This window comes from Triturus cristatus, chromosome 8, assembly GCF_964204655.1.
Source record: "Triturus cristatus chromosome 8, aTriCri1.1, whole genome shotgun sequence".
NCBI lineage: Eukaryota > Metazoa > Chordata > Amphibia > Caudata > Salamandridae > Triturus > Triturus cristatus.
This window is the reverse complement of record NC_140591.1, coordinates 355,274,764-355,280,763: the sequence shown is the minus strand read 5'-3', so window position 1 is coordinate 355,280,763 and position 6,000 is coordinate 355,274,764. Positions and strand designations below refer to the sequence as shown.

Here is a 6,000-nt window from a genome sequence, read left to right as displayed (position 1 = left end):
CAAAACGTAGGAAAGCACACGTGTCTTGTTAAGTAAGAGCTTGTATTCTCGTGCATTAAATACTACAATAAAACAGGTCCCACATGTGTTCCCTGAACATCTTTTTTCCAATTCCAGCACTGCCTGATGAATAGCCAAATCATCTTGTATATGGTGGCTCACAAAAGTCGCCTTACAGGAGGCAATACATTTACTACACTCTTCTGTCTGAAGCTTCGTGTTGTTGCCCGTAAATTGTAATGAGTTGGTACCGCGACATTTCAAAATACCGTCATTGTGCAAAGACGCGAGAAAATAAAATAACAATTGCAAGCGTTAATTCCAGTCGTAGATTTGGGGAAAGTCCGTTTAGAGCGTCCGTAGGTTGCGTGCTCACGTTTGCCCCTGGGGTGGTATCGAATGAAAACTAATGAGCGCAGCAATTACAGGAACACTTCCGGTAGGCAGCCATGTTAGGTGTACACAAACTGAATTAAACCCTTACTAGCGCGCTCTCACATGGAAAATCTAGTGTGCCACCTGCTTTGTAACGGGAACTGTTGGGATTTGTAGTTCCTAATTGCGTGTGTGACCGGACGCTGTCGTTGAGCCCGTGACGCATCCCTGCAGCGGCCTCTGACGACCATCTTGGAATTGGAGCGAATAGGACCTGGCCCAAGAGTTCGGACCCCCATCAGAGTGCGTGAAAAGGTGCGGCACCCGCGTGGACGGGGTCGGCAGAGACCCAAACGCGGAGGTGGGTGATTATTTCGTTTATTGAATGCTAATAACATGTTTCTTCAAGACAGGTGGTGCGACTAAACCGTCCCTTGGTTGCAGGATGTAAACAAGAGATTGAAGTCTGATCTCCGATGGTGGGTGCCTACTTCCCCCACTGTCTTCTGACAGCGAGTGACCCTATCGTCCTGCCACCCCTCCCCCTTTCATTCCTGCATCACAGCTCCATCATTAAACGGTCATAAAGGAGGCGGGTTCCATCTCTCCAGGAACTGAGGGATGTGTACCAGTGTAATAAACGTATACAAAGACATTTCTTCCAAGAGAGCTGGTAGATGTGTCCTCCAATCCTCGGTACCTTATTACAATTTGGGGACAAACACCATGTGCAACCCAGTACCTCCCTGAAGTTATGAAATGTATCATCCGCTAGTAAAACTGCTGTAGTTAAATCTTAGGAGGTGTGCCCGTTTTCTAAGGTTAGTCTTGATGCTCAAGATATTTGGGCTGATTTGTTGAATATGTACGTCTGTTTACCCAATATGTCAGTCTTCTTCTGTATAAACTTTTGATCTACCAACCTGTCAAAGAATCACTTCTGTCCAAGAAGATTAAAGTAACCAGATTTTGAGAAGGTAAACTCGGGACGGGCCAGACAATAAAAGTAGGAGCTAGAGCATTTTAGCCTTATTTTCATGTTTGGCCTGTGCCGATTTTTGCGTGCGGGACCATGTAGGCGACTTCCCCTGCGCAGTCTGAATGAAACCGAGAAATCACTTAATTTAATATACCTTTCAGTCTCCCTTGCAGGCTGACTTTACCTTTGTCCTAAAAATTAAGGAAAGCGTCGAAACACCTGGACAGTCCTCTAAAAAACCGTGACTATCCGGGAAATACTGGTCACCCTAAATAAAATGTCAACTAGAGAGTTGATCCATTATAGCTGCCATCTTTCGTTGCCATGTAAACATCATTCATCTGATGAGCGTCTGTCAAGCAAAAACGCTGCTCGTCCTTTGCCCAGGTTAGAAGTGCTAAAAATTAGCTTAAAACTTATTATAAATATAAACTGCGATTCCTCCTGTTTGTGCAGGCAATGGATCTCTCTTTAATACATTTTATCAGACTTCTCGTCCAAGCAAAGATGAATATCAACATTAAATAAAGCTAATTTACAGTGTTAAAATCATAAGCAAAAGTAAAATGTTACATATTTGATATAAACACATTAGTTCATTTGTTAATTGCATTAAAGATAAAGCCACGACAAAGGCAGTTTTCTTTGATTACGGGTCTAGAAAATATTCAAATGTCCTCCGCACAAACTGTATTCCAGTTTTTTTTAATTACCGTTTTTAGGTCGCAGTCTGACAGACAGCACAGCTGCCTGGTTTGCTAAAGACATCTTGGGGACTTTCAGAAAGTTGACCTAGGAATGCATTCCGCCCATTGCTTACCATTGGATTTGTTGTTTGTTACTCAGATTTTTTGGCTTTCTATTTGCTGCCTCTATTAGCTTTAGGCTCTCCAGGTTCTTCAGTTCGTCCCTCCCGTTGCCTAAAGCCTGTTTACTGTATTCTTCCTCAAACTCCCTTTCTGTAAACAAAGCTTCAAATCTTGTTCTTATTTTGTTACATTTGCTGTGCATTCAAAGACCGAGGTCAAATGTCGGGAACGGTCTTCTGAATGCGCTTGTTTACGTTTCTTTCTCTGGCTTCAAAGTGAGAGGATTTATGTGACAATCTTGCTGGATACTGAGGGTAAGAAAGATTTTTTTCTAGCACACATTTAAATGAACTGTGTAAGTATTTCAGAATATATCAGAATTAGGAACACAAATGAAGCGCATTTATTGGTATTTCTGAAGTGTTTTGGAAACAAATAATTTAATATGATCAAAACAAATCATTATACTAAGTGATGTAATTTCCACATATTTTCGTATGTGCACAGTATAGTTTTTTTTAAAAAAAACTGTATGTCTGTGCAAATGTAAAGGTAATTTCAATTGAAAATACTATACCATGTATACTCCGCTCTATGCCATTCCACTCTACTCTACACCACTGCACTCTTATCTGCACCACTCCATTTTACACCACTGCACGCTATGCCACTTCACGCTACGCCTCTCTACTCTACCCTGTACTTATCTATGCAAATGCACTCTTTGCCACTCTATTGTACACCACTGCACTCTTTACCACTCTACTCTAAACCACTGCACTCTTCACCACTCCAGTCTACACCAATCTACTCTGCACAACTCCACTCTATGCCACTGTAATCTATGGCACTCTGCAACATTTACTCAACACCATTGTGATCTACCCCAATATACTATATGCCAATGCACTTTCTCCGTAACACTCAACTCTATGCCCCTCCTCTCTACTCCAATCTGCTGTACGCCACTATAATATACTTTGTACTCTATGCCTCTACACCACTTCACTCTATGCCATCACACTCTATGCCACTCTAACCAACTTCACTGTACCCTGCACCACTCCACTCTGAAACAATCTACTCTACGCCACAGCACTCTGCACCACTCCACCTTGCCACTGTACTCTACACCGCTCTACTCTTAACCAATGCACTCTCCGCCAGTGCACTCTACTTTGCATCACTGTACTCTACACCACTCTACTCTGCACTACTCCTCTCTACACCACTGCACTCTATGCCACTACACTCTACACCACAGTGTGCTACTCTACACCACGCTATTCTGCACTCTAAGCCACGCGACCCTACTCTGCGCGCTGCCCTCTGCATCACTTAACTCTATGCCACTCCACTCCACGCCACTCTACGCTGCACTCTATGCTACTTTTTAAGCCACTCTACTCTGGGCCACTGTACTCTATGCCACGAGACTCTACTCTGCGCCACTGCCCTCTGCATCATTCAACTCCACACCACTCTATGCCACTGCAGTCTTTGCCACTGCAGTCTTTGCCACTGCAGTCTTTGCCACTGCAGCCTTTGCCACTGCAGTCTTTGCCACTGCAGTCTTTGCCACTGCAGTCTTTGCCACTGCAGTCTTTGCCACTGCACTCTTTGCCACTGCACTCTTTGCCACTGCACTCTATGCTTTTATGTGCCACTGCACTCTATGCACCACTCTAATCTACAAAACACACAAGATGATGGACCGAATGTTGCACATTGGCAAAACATTCACCCCAGCCACTGGAGTCAAGCTATCCTGGCTGAAGAGGGGTGAAACCCCGAAACCGGCCCTAGGATGCTTGATTCCGGTCCAGGGAAGACATGGCTTGGCAGTTCGGCTGGACTGTGCCCATGAGGCACAGGGTCCAGACTGATTTGCATGTGGCCATGTCTGAACTGGGGTGGCGTTGTGAGCTAAATAACGATGGATTAAACCCAGATCTGTGACTGGGGGTGAATGTTTTGCCAATGTGCAACATTCCGTCCATCTTGTTTGTTTTGCCACTCTAATCTACACCACTGAATTCTACGACACTGCATTGTATTCAGCTGAATTCAATGCCAATGCACTCCATGCTACTGCACTCCGTCACTGTACTCAGCAGCGCTCTACACTAGTGCACTCTACACCAGTCCATTCTACTTTATGCCACTCCATGCAACTCAACTCTATGCCTCTATAGTATACAACCTTTTCTGCCACTCCAAAACACTCTACTCTTTGTTATTTTACTCTATGACACTCCACGCAACCCTCCTCTACGCCACTTAGTTTTAGCCATGCTGAGCAGCAGCCACACTGGTGTACAACATGGCTAAAATACATTGGCAAAGCCAATAGTTCTTGAATAAGCAAGACCTGGTGGTTTTGCCAGTGCTTGTTTAAATGGGTCTTTCGTGTAACTATGGGAGGTGGTCCAAAAAAGTACTTAATGGCTCTTTTCTGTGAGGTGTGTCTTTCGCACTGGCATTGAGACTTGATTATCTAAAGATTTAGATTGTGATGATTGTAATTCACTCCAAGAGGAAACCTTAGCAAACTACACCATATCCCAGAGTTTAAGCTTTATGATGGGTAATTAGCTATTCCTGGCAACAACTTTATAGATTTCTACCAACTCGGTGACTATTTAGAAACTATGATGGATTTACTGCCTGTCATTAACAGCGGCCCAGAGAGAGTGAAACGAGAGAAACTGGGAGGACCTACTCATAGGGGCTAAGAGTAGTGATATGATAGTAAAGCGTTCTGGTTCATAGTAGCTAACGGGAGTTGTAATTTATAGAACAGAATTGATAATTATATCCAACCGGAAACCTGTTTAACCACTTTGCTGCATTATGTAAATACACCATGGGACCGATGACCGGTATCCCAGGGTTTGGGAATAGTGACTCAGTGTGAGGTTTGGCTTGTGATAGAACCCTGAGACACACTACGAGCAATGAGAAGCATAACTCCAGAGAAAGAACCAGGCTCTAACGGGATAACAGGAGACGTATATTTAAGAGCCCCTAATTATAGGACAATCTATATAACCAACTAGCAAACACCATGGGGCGCACCCACACCACACACCGGGTCTGTTGTGGAAATTGTTCCACTATATAAGAAAGGGACTGAGGCATCACATCCAATTATAGACAAATCATCTTGATTAATAGCTTGCAGAAAGTATTCTGCAGACGGTTACTGATTACATTAATGGCTGGATGATGGAAATATCCTCCTAACTCTGCAAGCCTGTTTTACTGAACATATTAGTATAATAGACCAAGTCTTCAGATTTTGTATCCTGTATTGAAAAACTGTAGTTCTAAATAAGGGCCAGCTGTATGGTGCTTCTGTGTACATAAAATCTGCTTTTGATCTAGTTCCAAGGGATAAACTTTGGACTGCCCTAGAGAGTATGGTTGTCCCTAGCAGTATTCTGTCAATACTAACCTGCCTGCATAACCAGAATTATGCACAGATATGCTGGGTCAGTCATAGTGAACTGACACAATGCGTCCCAGTCGAAAAATAAGTGAGATAGGGATGTGTCCTAGCCTCAACGCTATTTTCTTTGTGCTTAAACAATGTAATTGCACACCTGCATGGTTGTGAAAATGATTCCCCAATTTTGGCAGGCAGTAGAGATCCAGCACTACTCTTTGGGGATGACAGATTGTCAGTTTATAAAATTGCTAGAGGCTTGCAAATTGTAATTGATCATTTTGTGGGTTTCTGTACGGAACGCGGATTGGAGTTGAACCCATGGAAAACGAAATACATTACTTTCAATCTGTACAAATCAAATAGGGGGAAGATGGGAGTGAAAGTCT

At 43.4% G+C, this 6,000-nt stretch overlaps 1 protein-coding gene across 6 annotated transcripts in view; it reads left to right on the top strand.

Moving 5' to 3' along the window:
* Positions 1–594: 594 nt before the first annotated feature.
* The window catches only part of LOC146802120 (uncharacterized), a 465,690-nt gene continuing 460,284 nt past the window's right edge, over positions 595–6,000 (top strand). For all 6 annotated transcript variants that reach the window (XR_014967698.1, XR_014967699.1, XM_085621680.1 and 3 more), the window contains exon 1: positions 595–736. The gene's annotated coding sequence lies outside the window, so the exon portion shown is untranslated. The remainder of the gene's footprint in view (positions 737–6,000) is intronic.